The 18574-nt window shown below is 40.0% G+C and overlaps 1 protein-coding gene and 1 non-coding gene across 9 annotated transcripts in view; both read right to left on the bottom strand.

The window, feature by feature from the left end:
* SOX5 (SRY-box transcription factor 5) overlaps window positions 1–18574 on the bottom strand; it is a 918538-nt gene that overhangs the window by 218255 nt on the left and 681709 nt on the right. The gene's annotated exons all lie outside the window — the stretch shown is intronic.
* Window positions 7777–7897, bottom strand: LOC123362339. The gene has a single exon (XR_006576438.1). It is a non-coding gene; the product is annotated as a small nucleolar RNA SNORA5 (small nucleolar RNA).

Genomic DNA, 18574 nt, shown 5'->3' with positions numbered 1-18574 from the left:
CAGCATTTTCCTTTCTGATCAATACTACAATTATACAAATGGGAGCATGTGAGAGAAAAAGAGTGGAATATGGGGAAAATGTCTTCCCTATGGACTGAAGAAGAAAAATTCTGCGCCATGCAACATTCTAATATCTTTCTAATTCTAGTCAGCTATAAGTGAAAGAAGGAATTTATTTCTCAAGTGTGATCTACCCAAAACACAGCTGATAGAATAAGCCTGTATACCAAAGTCAGCAGCAGCCACTGAGCAGGATCATAACTCAGCAGCCACTGAGATATTTTTAATATTTCTAGAAACTATTTCAAGAGTAACATAAAAACAGAAACATCTGGAATTTAAACTATTAAATCTCACATCAGCTTTATTTTTCTATCTCAGTTAGATCAAAGCAAATAAATTCCCCTGAAATATTTTCATATTAGTACCACCAATATACTAATTTTCTAATTAAGGGTTCATAATAGCTAGTTAATACTAACAAACAGCTATGCTTTTGCTCTGCTAATTTTTGACACCTTTAGAAACTGATTGGTACGGAACAGAAAATATACATTAGGACATATGTGTGCATATTAACATTGAATATTTAAAAAAAATTATTGAGGTTTCTATTGCTGCTGTTTATTCGCTTGCTGGGTACCAGTAAGTTAAAATCTCAACAATCTTTTAAAAAATGAGAACATATTGTAAATAACAACAAAGCATGTATCTAGCACTATTGCTAGAATTTAAAAAAAAGTCCATATTCAACATTTAATTTCCACTATGTTTGCAAACAGAAGCCATTCCACTAAAATAATAATCAATGACATCATAACACTTGGCACATATGCGCTATAGTACCAGTCCCCTGAAGATCTCAAAGCACTTAAAAAAGATATGCACTGTAATTTCCTTTTTTAAAGATAGGAAAAAATGAGGCACAGAGGCAGACTTGCCCGGAGGCACATAGCTAGAAGCATCCATGTAGATTACAGACAAGAATCTAGATATCCTAACTTCCAGTCCCTGCTCTAGCCATTAAACCACATTGCCCAGAAGACTGTTACAATATTAGCACACAAATTTCAGGGCTAGAAAAGAGACAAGTGATTATTAGTGTCCAGAATTCCTACATCTTTCTAACATGAATGCTAAACCAGGGAACAAGAGAAGAGAAAAGTCTTAGCTGTCAAAGAAAGAGCGCAATTAAAAAAAAAGTAAAACAATAAATCTCTGCTCTTGTCAAAAAGGCACAACTTCCGCTTGTTGAGGGTTGTTTTGTTTTGTTTTAACTAGCTCTGTTCTCAGAGAACGACACACAAAGATCAGTTCCTCATCTGACATTCCTGTAGGTTTTTGGCTCTGGTTCACAATGCACTCTTGTCAGCAAGCTCAGGGAAGAGGAGTCTATTGCACTGGGAAAAAGCGGGTGGGGGATAAGGAGGCTTCACCTACTTTAAGACACGAAATGTCCCACTGCAGCTGCACCAAAGTACATGTTACTTGACTAATCACTGGTTCCTTCCCCCTCCACCCCCGCCCCACACTTTTTTTTTTTTTTTTTGGACAGCTGTCTTCCTATCATCCCAACAGGTGCTATTAGGCCCTGAACAATGGCTAAGGCTTTTAAGCCAGTGCTGTTGACAAGTGAAAGGGAACAACAAATGGCTCGGCAGTGCTCTTCTCCCTGGGTCACTCAGCCAAAGGTAATAGTTATTATTTTTATTTATTAGCTCTGCGGCACTGTCTTCCATTGTGCCTCCCCCATCCTCCCCTTTCCATGGCAGCCAGGAGCATTTTAACTTTTAATAAAAGTGGGAGAGCACATAGCTCCTGAGCTAGCGCTTTCTGTAAAGTGCACAGTTAATGAAGGTGGTCCATTTAGATCTGGATAATTTATGATGTCAGCAAGTGTGGGTGGGGAGGGCTGAATCAAGATCTAGCCATTAGTTGCATTGTGAGGAGTGAAAGAGAGAGTATGCGGAAGCCGGGGGAGAGAGAAAGAGATTTTTAAGAGTATTTGTTTTTGAAAGATAGTTGCAAGGTTAGACAATAAATAAGACAGACTCTCTGTTAAGGTTAACACTATTTTTCTTTACTAATCTTAACATTTCACCCATGTGTGCCTCTTCAGAAAACAATGGCAGATATAAAACCGGAAGTACAAACTATAGTTCCCTAAAGTGAACATGAAATGAACACATTTAAAAACTGTATTGTTTATGGCAAACAAGATCTTTAAATAATGAATCAAAACATGTTATCCACCAGGGGACAAATGCTTTGGGATCCTCTTATGCCAAACATGTATATTTGCTAATTAAGGGGCCTAAATGTCAAAACTCTGCACAGACAGTAAGCTCCATCAAATGAAAACCCATTCATTGCGGGGGCAAAACCATATATTTGCATGAGCGAAACAGGTAATTCCATGTACAAATAGAGCAAGTCACCTGCACATGCAAATATGGTCTTTGTAGAGCTCCCTCAAAACATATGGTATCAAAAATTTAACTTAATATTCTAGCAATGACTGATATAGAATATTATGGCCAAACTGAGCTATGCCAATTTATACCAACTGAGGATATGGCCCTATACATTTAAATTTTTAATTGTCATAATAATGTTGTGAAAGGGGCTGTATGGTGAAAAGAAGAGTGGATTATATACCCACTGTACTGGAAGCAGAGCCTACTGATATTACTGAAATACTCAAAAAATATACTTTTGGAGATGTTAACAAAATAATACAAACAATAAGAAGGATGAAAAAAAATAAAGAACAGAAAACAAAAAAAAAATCAAGAAAATACACACTAGACTAAGATTTCTAGTCTCTTTAAAAATATGACAGACTGTTTTACCACTGGAAGTGAGAATTAAAGCACATATGCCTGATGCTAAACAACTACACATCCTGAACTCCTCTTGTGCAACATATGTGAAAAGAAAATCTCAATATCTGTTTGCCAGATGCCAGAAAAGATATGAACAATAAAAAAAGACAACATTTATACTATAAATCAGAGCTTCTCAAGTGCAGGTAGTTTCACAATAAATCAGGATGGTAGTTGTAATGTAAATGATATTTGCATGAAATCATTATGTCAAATTAAATAGAAAATTATTAAAGCAAATGTCATCTTTGGATTTGCTTGGAATAATCTTCCAAGATTTTCACACAGGCTTCTCCACCAAAGTACAGCATTCCATCTGCCTTGTTCTGTTTGTTCTCACTTGTCACCATTCATAGATTTTTTTGGACTGTGTTATTTTCGGTTTAAACAGGGAGAGGAAATACACTGGGTTTCCTTTTGATATAACATTTATCTTCGTGAGTTTGGTAATGACATCAGGATGCACGAGTGGTGCAGCCACATAGCAGTTATGACAAGTCATCCCCAAACAAGTGAAGAGAAACCAACAGAAGTCTATTATCAGTGGTTCTTTAATGTAACAGGTCTGCACAAGGAAAAAGGAGAGACGAAGAGAGAGAGAGGGGGAAGAGGAAAGACAGAGCTAAAGAAAAGGGAGATCAAGAGAAAGAGGGAAGATGGAAAAAACAGAAAAAGAGGGATGCAAACACTACCTAATAAAGAGGCCAAGGAGTAGAAGTCTGCAACACACTACAGCTACTCCCTGACTACTATTATAGACACTACCACTGAATTACCCCCTCCCACATCACTGCACATACAGATCACCCAACCAGTCTAGGTAAACATGCAAGAGAAAAAGCAAGGAGCAACACTCAAGTTGTATTGGTGGAAAATACAAAATGATACAAACGCAGGCACCAGAGATTTCTACAAAGCAGTGTCACTGCTATGAAGGAGGCAGAAGTCTTATTTCTCCTCTGCCAAAGAGGCAGTATAATCATGCCCTTATTTTTTTTTCTTGAGCATTAATGGTTTTGTGAACTCAGACTACCTCCATTCAACCCCAGAACATGACACCTTCGACTGCAAGGAATTACCTAATTCTACAGAGAATTAATTTACCTGCATCTGAGATGGCCTTGTGGGCTACCAAAAAGAATAAACCAAGCACAGGACAGGAACAGAACACCATTCTTCCAAAAATAAGGGCCATTCACTTAAAAAGCAGGTATGGGAGCACTGATGGCAATGACGGGTTATGCCCTGTGGCTCTCTCCCAGACCTGCCCAGATGGTAAAAGAGAACAGAGAATATCTGGGACACAGAGACTGTCAACACCTCCTCTGATGAAGTGAAGCTACCACCCACTTTAAAAGAAGAAACCACCACCACTCAATATTACTGATTTTGTCAATAGCACCCAGTATTTAGGTAAGCTAATTAAGAAACTAGCACACACACACAAAAAAAAAGCCAAAACCCTCAAATGACAACTCTGTCAGCTGCCAGTATCTTGGACACTGCTCTGGTGGCCAGAGGTGCTGGAACAATTTGCATAGTGGGGGAATGCTGAAAGCCATTGAACCAAACTGTAAACCCTCTATATGACGGAAACCACTTAAAGCCAGAGGATGCAGCAGCACCCCTATTTCCAGCACCTATGCTGGTGGGTTATCAGCTCCTGTCCATAGGCAAGGAAGGTGCAGTATACTCATCCTGAGGGATCTACTGGGGCATTTGACGTCATTTATCATTAAATACCCCTGACCTGACTACAAGAAGCTCCCGGCTGAATGGAAACACCCTGAAATGGCTCAGGTCCTTCCTCAAAGATGAAACCAACTGATCCTCCACTTCCATAGCCTTCCCCTGTAGAGTCCCACAGGATTTATCACCTCTCCCCTTCATTCTGTGTTGTTCAACATCTCTGTGAAGTGTTTGGGAGGGCAGGTGAGAGAACAAGGTCGCCTGCACTGGTCTCCGGTCTCTGCACTGTCTCCCCACTGAGCACAGTATCCAGTTCAAGGTCTCTGCCCTCATACTCAAAGCCTTTGATAGGATTGGATCTATCTGCCTAAAAGAGCACCCTTCCCTCTGTGGCTATAACCTCTCACATCAGCTAGATTCCACTGGAACAACAAAGATAGTGGCCAATAGTGGGAGGCCAGTGAATGCAGGAGACAGAACCTTCAGAGGAACTGGATCTACATTGAGGAAACTGATCCTGTAAGATATAAGTCAATAATGAGAAATCTGTTTCAGCAGCAGCTCTTGTTCCGTGGGGCAACTACTTCCAGTAATGGCCAACTATGCTGATGAAGAAAATGTTGGACCAAACAATAGGTGAGTGCAAAACTCTGCAATTTTATTATCCTGTGAACATTTTCTTCCGTCTCTATCTCGGTGGGATTTGCTTCCTGACTTTTCGGTTCAAATATAACTCCAAATTTCTAAGTGAAACTTGACCAATGCCAGCATATTTCATCTGTTTTAACACTGAAACCTCCCAGAACAGGGAATCTCTCAGCCAATGGATGCTCTAATGTTGAAATCACACCTCATAACTTTTTGTTACTTACTTTCCCCCCTTCTTATACAGTACCTCTCTTTCACACGCGTACTGTGAAGACAATTTGGGTATTTATACACAGATTTCTGTCTATATATATCTACTTTTGAAAGAAGATCATCCAAAGATTCCCATGTATTTGTGAATTTTATGAGGAAACTGGTGTTCAAGTTCTATAGGCAGAACTTTTTAACCAGTCTCTCTATATAAAGAGAAAATAGATGGAGAGCTGTGTATACACACACATATTAAATGTTTGTACAGTATGCATGTGTGAAAGAGAGAGATGTACTGTATATACAAACACCAGGCACAGAAAGGGGCAGAGTCAATATCAAATGGGGGCAGGGGGAAAGGATTCAAGACGCCTGAGATGTTTGGCAAATGACAAGGACAAATTCCCAGATTGCCTGAGAACAGGAGGTCCGGGGGAGGTGGCAGCGGTATGGAGTAATTGTGGAATGGTGTTACGAGGAATTTAATAGATCAGAAAGGCTGAATGGGATAACAGGCCCATTATTCAGAAAGTTCTCCTTTGTGAACAAGCGTTAAGGGAATGCCAAGACAACAAATGACTTAATCCTGGGAGGGATGCTATGGCATAAATGAAAACAATCTATACCTTGAAAGCCAATGGCGCAAATTTCTATATCATATAACCACTTTGATTACCACAGCTCTCAGCAAAGTCTTAAGGGTTGCAACTGGAAAAACCACACAAGCATGCCCTGCCTGACCTGTTTCCCCCGTCTCCCCCCCATTTTCCAATGTACTCAGGAGGAAAACAAGCCACATAAATGAGAAAAAGAGATGGTTAAATACCACATCAAATGTAATGATTACAGAGATGAAGAGAAGAGAAAGAAAGAATTATTGTATGTTGGTTTCTTTTTTCTCCTATGTTCTAACCACTGGACTAAACCTAGAGCCTCTTGGTTGTATGCACAGAGGCATTAAATAATACAATACCAAAAGACACTCCCTCCTTCTCCCCTGCTAGACTCGTGAGTGCTTTAAAATAAGCCTGGTGTAAAGTGGAGGATTTCCTTCCCAGCTTTCACCGAGCACTGCATGTCTTTGGGAAACTTTCATCCAGCTTCCCTTTCTTATTGTTTCTTGAGTCCAAAATGTTTACAGAGTAGGATCTTGGAATCAGAGGGTCTCATCTAATTCCCATTAAAGTCAGGCGGAACATTTCCATGTGACTTGGATCAGAGTAAGGCCCAGATCATTGAAAAAAGTAGAAGTCATGGAACGGGTGATTAAGATAGAATAAGACTTCGTCAACACTGGAAGCTGAACCCTGCTAACAAAAACCATGTCTTTCCATCGCTTACGGTTTTCTGGGATCACTGGCAGGTTCCAGTTTATACCCCACAGCCAACAGTCTAAAATACAACAATGGTGTCACTGACTGTATTCCCTCCTTCAGCTTCAGGGGAATGGCAGGACATTAGCAATGTCTTTGTAAACTTCAATCTTAATCTATTCTTCCCTCATAGGCACAGGGAGAATAACAAGGTATCCTCCTTTCTGCCACAAACATATGGGCCCCTTAGAGTTCACCCTTTACTCCCTGCCACAGTGAAGCATCTTTCATTTATTATTTATTGTATTGACTTTTCTGTGTATTGACTTTTCTAGCATCCGAAGAAGTGAGCTGTAGCTCACGAAAGCTCATGCTAAAATAAATTTGTTAGTCTTTAAGGTGCCACAAGTACTCCTGTTCTTTTTTTGACTTTTCTATGGCACTCATCACTGTACATGGGTGCCTCACAAACATGAATGTATTCGTCCTCACAATACCCCTGTGAAGTGGGGAAGTATTAGTTTTCCCTCTTTATACATGGGGAAACTGAGGCACAGAGGGACTGCATGACATCAGGTCAGACAAGAAGGCTCTGGTAGAGCTGCAAACTGAACCTGGATCTGCTAAGTCCCAGTGGAATTAAGCATTTGTGAGATACTAAAAGTCTGTACACTTTTCAAAAGCCACTACCCAATTCAAAAAGATAAGTAAAAATCAGACCAAAAATCAGGAGATGAGGTGGGGGAAAAACATTTCCCCAAGATGACTACCCCTACTATGATCAGAGGATGGCTAGAGAGCAAATGGAAAATGGAAGAACCACCTTGTGTTTCACCAAACTGCTACAATTTTATTTTTTTCATTGGGGAATCTCCTTCACTTAAACTATTGTTTCTCAGAGAAAAAGTAACAAATGTGTGTTTTCAACACCTGGAAACTTGTACTGGGCAAATAATAAAGTTTCTTATCTGAAAGAAATTCTTGGCATGCTTCTAGGTCAGCCAAGGAAATGAAATAAAGAAAGATGATGCAGCAGTCCAGAACTCCAGTTTTCCCAGATCTTAACTGAAACTGAGTCCCAACAGTTTCAAGTTCTGTGCTAAATCTAGAACACATTATCTTAGAGTGTGTTCTAAATTTGGCAATATGAGTTCTCCTACCACTAAAATCACATGGGTCAGTACTGGAAACAACATCTTCCAAAAGGTTTCGTGTTAAAGCATTAGCTAGAAGTAGAGCACTTGGTTTACCAATACTTTGGGGATTGGAGAGGCTGTAGATCATGTGTCATTTGTGGTTTATGCTCAGATATAAAGTGTGTTACCATTTCCCCCCTTATTCTCCTCTCCCATCCATCTTTCTCTTAGAGGAAGGGAGAGAAGCCACAAGAGTGCCAGTTATATGCAGTGCCAAAGTGCCAAATATTTCAGATTTTTTGTTCGTTGTGACACAGAAAAGCGCCTACAACCAATGACCTGGGAACTCAGTAAGCTTTCATAGCTTGGAGAAAGGGGAAAAAAAGAGGAATAAAAAATGCCCTGTATCCTATAGGAATTACGTTTGGGTAGTTCACGATGAGGCTACTACAAAATCCTTTAAAACCACTAGCCTCTTAGCTACATTACATTAATGAGGCATCTCAAGCATTCATTCTTCTACACCTGCTGTAGGCTCTCCAGGTGGATCCCAAAAATTCACTAAACTGGAAACACTAACCGAAGGGAGTCATCAGTGCATTATCCTGCACACAATATTGTATTGTAATCCGAACCAGAATATTTGGGGGATTCAAATTATGAGATATATGTTGAGTGGTAACTCCAAGCAGTTCTGACCACTAAGCATTTCTAGTTTCACCAAGAGGAAGTTATGTCATGCCCTGCTCAGATAAACATTCACACTGTTTATAATCCACACCCAAATTTTAAGAGTCTCTATGATAACATGATACTTGTCATATAAATCAGTACTCTGTTAAGGCTCAGCTACATTAACACTGATTATTATAATTTTTTTTTCTCGTAATGCTACCTTCTCTCTACTGCTTGGAATACTTGGCTCTCAGGGTTCTACTTATAATGAGATGGCAGGGTGGATTTTCCATTAAAGGCCTCTGCTGGAGTTTCTGTAGATCTTCTCATGTATCACAAGTTCAATACTCTGCATTTGCTTCACAATAAGCAATCCATTTCCAAGTGATTAATTTTCTATTCTAAAACAATGCATTCCTTCCCCCCACACCCTGCATTTAGCTGTTTCCCCCCCCCCAACCAAAGGGGGGGAAATCCTTTTCGATGACATCATGGAATAACATTTTCAAAGTAGGTTTTAGTGGGAGATATGCAGATTGCTTTGAAAAGTTACCCTCATAAATAACAACAAAGTACTGAGTTATCAAGGCTGTAACTCAGTCAAGAGGTTCTGTAACGATTTATATTATATGACCTCAGCAGAACCTCTTGATTGAATTGCAGCCTTTCATTAAATCAAGCCACTCTGTATTATTTTTTGTGCACTAGGGTAAATCAGGATGGCAAAGAGATTACCCCTCTCCCCAAAGCTCCTGCCTTTGTGATTTTTCAACTGTTGCCTTTATCTTATTTGATAATTTACAAAGATTGTTCATAATCTGTGACAATAACTGCTTTTTTCTCTGAAGTGATGTTCTCTAGGTATGATGAAATGGCAAACATAATGGAAGTGTACTAAATTAAAGTTGGAAACCATCATCCTATGACAGAGCAAGATCTAACTATTGAACACTAGAAACATGCTAAGAGCTATTTTTAAAAGAAAAGAATAGCACATTGTAGATTCATTGATGCAGCTTAAGGTCAGAAGGGACCATTAGATCATCAAGTCTGATCTTTTGTATATCACTGAACAGTCATCATATTATCAACCAGAATTAAAAACTCTTTCTCATTTAGTTCTATCAACCATTTTACTAGAAGAAAAACAGCTGGTCTCTGAGTTAGGACACACAGTAAATATCACCCTGTGTCTATTGGGAAGCTATGTCCATAATGGGGAGGGAGGAGGGCAGAACTGAGGTACCTGTTACATGAAATGTGTCCACAGCTTGCTTATAAAATGCCATCTCCTTAGGCTGAGAGACAACTTCTAGAGCGCTCATTAGAGCTCTTTAAACATTTATTTAGATTCCTTTTCACACAGTGTTACGAGAATTTTCAAAATGGGAAGGAGGACATACTAAAGCAATGTCTTGTCCTGAAAATACAATTTGTGTTTCATATCTCCAAGACAGTCTAGATCTCACCATGCAGCTTGTGTCATGCACTGGGACAGCATGGCGCTTTCCTTATCTAGCCATAACTTTTCACATCATGCTTTAGCTTCCCTTATTAGCGGGACCTCACCTCCCTTTCAAAACCTTCACGTTTTAACTCAGTAAGAGAAAAGCTACAGTAAGTCCCTTTTCCTATTTTCTTATATTTGTGTAGCTGTTAGACATTTTGCAAAGGAGGGGAGTACCAGCCAGCCTTTCACAACAAAAGGGCTACTGTCACTGCGCCAGTCCCAGACATGGTGGAAACCAGCCCACAGGAAAAGGCCTGGCTCCAGTGTTAGGCCCCGGCCGAGTACAGTCACTGCATTCACTCAAATTGGCAACAGGTCTCAGTGTTCCTGGCTTTGAGCTGTGAACAAGGGTCGGGATTGAATAACCAATTATACAACCGCTGACTGAGTTTATCCAAGGTTTGCAAACTGCTATAATAGCCCAGTATTCAACTGACTGTTTTATCCTTTTCCAGATATAGTGTCATATCTCCCCTTGTGCTCCATTTACATGTCACTTTATTACATACATCCATTAAAAAGGTAAATACAATGTCACAGTCAATGCCTAAATGTTGCCATTCAGTATTCCTGCCTCTCTCTCTCTCTCTGGGGCATTTCATATAGGCACCTCTCTCTCACACACACAGTCTCTCTCTCTCCTCTTTTTTTCCCATTGCAAGCTAAACCAAGTTTCTGTCAAGAATATATGAAAAAAGGTAGCCAAGAGTCAACAGTGTCAAAATTGTGTGCTCCCTAAAGCTAACGGCCATGGTGAACACATTATATTGTTAGAAAAGGGAAACCTTTAAAACTTTGAAGGTTCAGATTATTAACTAGAATTATGGATCCTTATTCCAACTCACTGAGTCACTTGGGTCTCAAACTGTTCATGAAAGTGCATTAGAACAAACATTCAAAGGATCCTTCTTGCTTCTGGATGAGCTTTTAACACAGGGAGAACTATTCTTGTGCTATTTTAGCACTTTTACTTCTGATCCTGGTTGTAACCCATAGACAAATTAGCATGACAAATATTGGGAAAAAAAGTACACCCACCCCTTTTAAAACTAAGGCTTTTTGCAGGGGATTATTTTCTTTTGTGCATCCCTATCTGTTATTTTTTAGAAATATGTACAATTATAAGATAAGAAACGGACTTGATAGCCATCCTCCAGTACTCAGCTGTTCCCCTGAAATTTTATCTCCTGTAATGCTCTTTTTCAAACCATTAATGCAAAATTGCTTCCAGAAACCTAGTCAACGTTTTCTCTTTTATTTCAATGCTACGCAGCCTGAAAAAGCTATGTAGCTTCAGTGTGAGAAGCACTGATGGCTGTGTCTCAAAACGCATGGTGCTGTGAAGGGCATTGTTGATTCAAAATGAAGTCACTGCTGGCTACCTATACAACATTGCCATCAGAAGGATGGTCTGACTCTTACAGATGTACAATATGGAAATGTTCTCTGTAACACTGACATGAGGAAGCTACCACTAGTTCATGAAGCATACAGACTACAGATTTGCTCCCTGCCAGGGCCAGTGCAAGGAAGTTTTGCACCCTAGGCGAAACTTCCACCTTGAGCCACCCTCCCCCCAGCTAACCCCGCCCACTACCCCCTGCGGCAGCTAACCACGCCCCCACCCCTCCCACCAGAGGAGGCCCCCCGCGGCAGCTAACCACGCCCACCCCACCCCTCCCACCAGAGGAGCCCACTGATTTTCCAGTGGCTTGGAACTTCATAATTTTTGGCAGGACTGGAAAATATTAAAAAAGGGCAATTCCTGTGGCACTTCTGATCATGCCAGACACAGGACATGGAGGATATCTACATAGAGGAAAGCCTGCTCTTGTGGCATTTCTAACCTCATTTCTAGACCAACATGATTAGGATAAAGCATCCAAATGTTTGAACGCTTATCCAACCTCTAAGGGGTTTTTTGAGTTCGGTCGATTGTTCTCTGAAATCTGATGGGTGGCATTTGTGAAGGCTGGTAACATATTTTTCCTGGTTGGATCCCAGCTTGTAGATCCTTCTTCACATGTAGAGCAGGTGGCAAAAAATTTCTTTGAAAAAGAATGGTTGGGGGAAAAAATATGTCAAAATTTCAAACATTCATAAAATTTCACCCAACTCTACTCACGCGAGTAGTGCACTCCATATTAACAGGAACAGGGCCGGTTAAATCAGTAGGATGCCTCCTATGAGAACAGGCCATTTAAGCGAGTAAGGATTTGCCCAATTGTGTTTCATTTGCTTAAAAAAAATACTAACATTTTGAGTTATCTACATTTCTTCTTTAACAGTGGCAATACAACTCAATCAGTCAGTTTCAACTGGCAGACTCATCGCACCAGATTGTGCTGCAGCGTAGACATCTAAATTGACTTTCTGGTCTTGGTTCTTATTACCCACACTGGTAGGTGCTAGGAGTATTCACAGCCCAAGTATGTATATGCATGCCTTCCCTGCTAGCACTTAGAACAGCATTATCATGATCTAAATCTCTAGTTCAGGAGAAAGGAGAGTCGCTTTCACCACAGAATCTGAAGGTGAGCATGATTGGTGGCTGATGAGTTTAAGTAAACAGGGTACAAAAGCGAAGGAGAAATCATGGGAGCATCCAGACATGCATCCAGACAAAGGCACATTAAAATGGCAACACCACATCATCCTTCAACAACCGGTGTAGGAATTTAACTGAAATGTTGGTCTAAAGCAGGGGTCACCAACCTTTCAGACGTGGTGTGCCAAGTCTTCATTTATTCACTCTAATTTAAGGTTTCGCGTATCAGTAATACATTTTAACGTTTTTGGAAGGTCTCTTTCTATAAGTCTATAATATATAACTAAACTATTGTTGTATGTAAAGTAAATAAGATTTTTAAAATGTTTAAGAAGCTTCATTTAAAATTAAATTAAAATGCAGATCTCCCCAGACTGGTGTCCGGGACCCGGGCAGTGTGAGTGCCACTGAAAATCAGCTTGCATGCCGCTTTTGGCACACGTGCCATAAGTTGACTACCCCTGATCTAAAGAGTTCAATATTTCCATATTTTCCAGATGAACAATGGAGTGTTTCAGTGACAGACACATACAATCCCACATTCCAGTATTATTTCTGATCCTTCTTAGATATTTTAGTTCCCCTCTTCCTTTCCATACAAACAAACCCCATATGTATAAATCACACAGCTATTTCTTGTAATACAGGTGGTGATTAAACAAGTATATTGAAAATGTGGAAAAGTCAAAATTTCAACCACAATTTAGGCATCGGGGTAATAACATTTACCTTCTGTCATGCCTTAAACAGACTAAATGAGAAGGGCAGATGAAGCATGAGAGGAGAAGGTGTAGAGAACATGAGAAATATCTGGGATTCTAACTCCAAGATGCCAAAAGAAACCCTACCATACTAACTGGAAAGGCAGCCCCACTCAGACTTTTCTTTGAATATGTTTTCCTAGGAAAAAATAAAAATGTACAAGACACTCCACCATTTCAATTTAGGATTCTAAAGAAGAAAGTTATTGCAGCAAGAGTCTTTCCAGGAATTATCTGCACTTTCCCATCCAAAAGCTCATATTTAGAGAAAGTTCTTTCTTTCTTTTGTTCTTTTTTATGTGATTCCCTTTTGAATGTGCACAATTCAACTGCCCACTTTTGCATCATAAAAGATCTTTATAGCAGCCACATTATTCTGCTATCAGTAATAGACTCTTGATTGAGTTAGACTCTGAATGACATATAGCAGCAGCAAATGATAAAGAGAGACCAGAGAGAAACCCTCCCATCAATTTACTTCTAAGCCAATTATCTGCCTGCTATGTATACCATGAAATTCCATTAGAAACAAATTATATGGTGAGTTGTTACCCAAAATGTGAATTACCTCTGGACAGGAGCATGACATTTCCATTGGCATGTGGAGGGGCTGGAATTTTTCCTTCAGTTTCTTTCTTTTTTTCTAAATGTTCTAATGACCAAAAAAAAAAAAACTCCAAAAAACTTTGGGCCAATTTTTTTAGCATGGTCCTATGGTATAAAGCTGTAAGTGTATCAACTGCCCTTACTGTTGTATAACCTGGCTTTACACTGGGCTGACTGAATCTGAAGATGACTGGGTCCTGCTCCATAGTCAGGAGCTGCAGAGTTATTCAAGACGAGAGACTTGAGGAGCTCATGCAAATGACCTCCTTGGCAGAGCAGTCTTCAGTGGACATTGCCTTTTACATCTCACTCATTCAGAGAGGGAGGAGAATGGGGATGGGACCTATAGGGTAAACAACAAAACAAAAATAAGATATCGTGATGCTCCCCGGGGATATCCAGGGTTGTGCGGCACCTTGCTACCATCGGCCCCTAGTATGAGGAAGCCTTGTCTACGTCTGCCGTGGGTCAGCTCCCCAACTCCACAGGCAACACAAGCACTCCTTGCCAGGACTTGCAGGCTTCGTTGTTACTTTACAGCTTAGTTACTGGCACATTCCAATCCTTGAACTCCAAGAGTAACTCCCTGGAATATGCAGCCCCAGATCCACTGGATGCTCACAGATTCACTGCTTCCAAAGACACAGCGTACCCCAGCTTACCAGTTCCACCTCAGTTCACCGCTCTGCTTCACACACACAACATGTAGGTATGTTTATAGTGAAATTAAGTTTATTTAACAAATAGAAGTACTGGCAACAAATGGTTACACATCAATTAAATCATAACACACATTCTAGAGCCTGGACTTAATTATCAAGATACTCTCGTGTCTTGCAGAGTACTGCTCACCCAAAAGCCTTGCAGCGCTTTACAGCCAGGTTGGCTGTGACCCACCTTTCATGAGACAAGCACGCTGTCAGTTGCCTCCAAGGTGAAGAATTTCGCATGTTACTGTGCACCCCAAAATATACCAGCACAATCAATTGTCTTTATTCATAAACAGGGTACACCCTGATGTTTGTTTCTTCCTGTAGATTTCTTACCTTGTAGATTTTGCAATCTCTTATTTAGTCCCTGGCTAACTATACCAATATGCATACAGTGTGAGGCATAAGATACAAATAGCCAGACAGGGAGATAAGTGTCTGAAATCTCCTGCCTGAAAGGAACCTTTCTGAGGTATGTCACCATCTGTGACCTGCCTTAATTCCAAGACCTTAAGAACCTAATTTTCAATAGAGACACACAGCTCCTTAAGTATTATCTGTACATACATTTGATGACCAGTGGGCTACTGGCTCTCAGTAGAGACCTTACATGCCACCTTCTGGTGAACTATTATGCTTGTATCTCACCCCTGTGATCCCTGTACAATCCTATGTACTCCTTGTGTCCTCTCTCGGTTGGTACCAAGAGGTTCCTGAGTCACAGATATCTTGGCAGGCTTACAGGAGTTGAAATGAAGAGGGATTAGGAATGGCATCATCAGCAGACCAGAGCTGATTGGAAAATGGGAATACCGTATGTTATGCAAAGGTTTTAACAAAAAAGCCATCTTTTAACTGTACGAAAAATTTTAAATTCCAAAATTTTCAACCAGCTCTAGTCATCAGCCTTCCAGACTAGAAATGATCTCAGAAATGCCTGAAGCTGAATCCATCTTACAATATGGCACTCTCTAATGTCCTGCCCCTTAAAGTGACACTTCCATGGATAAAATCCTCGCACCATTAAGTCGATGGGAAACCTCCCATTGACTTCAACAGGGTCAGGATTTCACCTCATGTTTCTCAGTCAGCATTGCTTGACATGACCATATCAGAAGATCATGGCATGTTGCTATCTAGTACATAAAACACATCTATACGTCTACATTTGGAGGTAAATGATGTTTCCTGAAAACATAGGTGCATCTCTACCAGAGCAGTCATGATACCAATTTGTAGAGCAACACTGGCACTGAATTGAAAGGTAGTCTAAGTTTAGGGTGAAATTTTGGGTTGGTTCATATTCTTAACCAGTTAATCTCCTTCCTGTGTTATACCCAGAATCTATTTGATGTAAGCAAACAAATTAATTTCAGGAATGTTCCAAGTGAATGTGTAGCTACTTGTTAGATATTCAGTCCAGACAGACAAAAACAGGGTTGGATTTTTGTGACTATCTGAAATGGATTCTTGCCATATCCCTGTAACTAAAAGGATTGTGAGATTAAAGAAAGACGTGCCTGAATGGCACAAATCTTTCTGGCCATTCTGGAGATGTACCATTTATATCTGTACATTTTGGCTCTCAAACTATTCCTGCAGTTTTCAAAAGTTTTCCAAAAAAGGGTAAGAGCTTAAAAACAAACAAAGTCTGAGAGTAAAACCTGTTTCCTTCCCATTTGTGATGGACACGTGCTTTAATACACCCAGTCTACATTCCTGTTACAGTTCTGTTGTATTCTGGAGTTACAGGCAGCCAACTCTAAGGCAGGTGCAACAATGTTAGTCTTTTAATCAGTCATTCCAAGACTATATCCTTATTATACGCCAGGGGCTGTGTTGAAGGTTTCATTAGTCATTGCTTAAAAGCCTGACTGAAAGATGTGAGTTTCCATCTCTTTGCAATTCTGACACTGCAGAGAAGTGCTGAATTGTCAGTGGTCAGTTAGACAACGTCTGTTTCAAACACAAACTTATCTGTGTTAGTTGTAAAATGAGAGGGCTGTATTGAAATAATCATGCTCCTAACCTTCTGTTGAATATTCCCCAATAACTTGATTGTAAAAAGATAAAAGCAGCGAAGAATCCTGTGGCACCTTATAGACTAACAGACGTTTTGCAGCATGAGCTTTCGTGGGTGAATAACCACTTCTTCGGATGCAAGAAGAAGTGGGTATTCACCCACGAAAGCTCATGCTGCAAAACGTCTGTTAGTCTATAAGGTGCCACAGTATTCTTTGCTGCTTTTACAGATCCAGACTAACACGGCTACCCCTCTGATACTTGTAAAAAGATAGTTTATCTGAATTTTATTTGTCACATTTTGCTGATTGAAGAGCATTCCTAAATATGGGCATTTCAAGGAAGTTTTTGCAACCACTCTTCCTTTCAATGCAAATCAATTCAGACTCAGAAAACTGTGATGGAACAAACATGCATACACTCACACAGATATAACTTCACCCTTTAGATTATCTTGCCTTTAATTTTTCTTTAATGTTGCATATTTAACCAGACAGCTCTGTCACATTAATCTTACATTCTAGATTCACTTTTTAAGCTATTGTTCTTTTACAAGAAATGTGTACACACAGACAGACACACACACACACACACACACACACACATATTATCAGCCTTCACTGGGAATTGTTTTAATCTCCCTCAATTCAAATGCTAACTGACTAGCAGCCCTGCAGTTATGGAAGAAAACATCCCTCATCTCCCCCATGGTCCAGCAACTTCCATTTATGGTTATAAAGATTTTATTATTTTTACCACTGCTGGTTGCCATTTTTTCCCCCTAGTCCTCTCTCCAGACCACTGCTAAACGTTAGAAACCTCAGAAAGGATTTGGGAAACTATCATTCAGTACACTACAGAGAGAGAGCCAATCACCATGCGAAGCGAAGCCTTCTTACCTAAACAAACCATTATCGGCTCATCTCATGTCTTTGTACTCTTTTTTTGCTATTACCTCACGGGATTAAGTTTTATCTCTAATCTCTGCTCTGGCCAACTGTCAGGGAGCCTAAAAGCCGCCTGTCTTCTAATCTGTGTGTAATAATACTGCTGTTACCAACAGATAACTATGAAACAACATGGAAGGAAGGAAAACACACATACACAGAAGGGCTGATTGTTAAAAACTACAGCACCAGCTTCTACCTGGGAGAAAGGAGAAAAAAAAGAAGATGCAGGACTTCCATAGTATGTTTTCTATTTCCCTATATGGTCTACTTTTCCTCTGGTTCCAATTCCACTCAAAGTCCTTCTGAATTTTGGGGGCCCATTCTTATTAATCAGTGTATCTGCTGTACTTCTGTAACTTGTTTCTCCTAGTTTCTAGGCCTTTGAGCCATTCCTCTCTACCCATCATTTAAAATAAAAAAAGTACTTCAGATGATAAAAACAAGGGAAAAATAGCAATTCCACTGCAAAGAGACAGTTTTGAGGCTCTACGGTCACATATTTTTATTTTTAATACATTTTAAAAATTCTAACCCATTAAGTGCGGTATATTTAGCTTTGCTTTATTGAACTGTGTGTTCTAATATTGACAACTAAAAAAACAACACTGCACCATAGAGTGTTTTGTAAAGCAAAGCTATGTTACGAGCTCAACCAACCAAACAAAAAAAGAACACTTAATTAGGGCCAGTTAAAGTACATAGGGAAATACTGTTTATACAAAGTGGGTTTTGTAGGGATGAGAGTGATATGACAGCCCCAAGTGACGTCCCTGCAGGGTTTTGGGGGCATTCCTCTAAGACCTTATTCAAAGCTCATTAAAGCCAGTGGCAGGCCTTTTGCTTTCAGTATTATCTGTCCTTGATGGGGAGAGGGAGAAAGCTGGAATACCAAGAAATCTTAAGCAGATGAC

The sequence above is a fragment of the Mauremys mutica genome, chromosome 1 (assembly GCF_020497125.1).
Source record: "Mauremys mutica isolate MM-2020 ecotype Southern chromosome 1, ASM2049712v1, whole genome shotgun sequence".
Taxonomy (NCBI): domain Eukaryota; kingdom Metazoa; phylum Chordata; order Testudines; family Geoemydidae; genus Mauremys; species Mauremys mutica.
The sequence above is the reverse complement of the archived record's forward strand: the minus strand, read 5'-3'. Positions and strand labels throughout refer to the sequence as shown.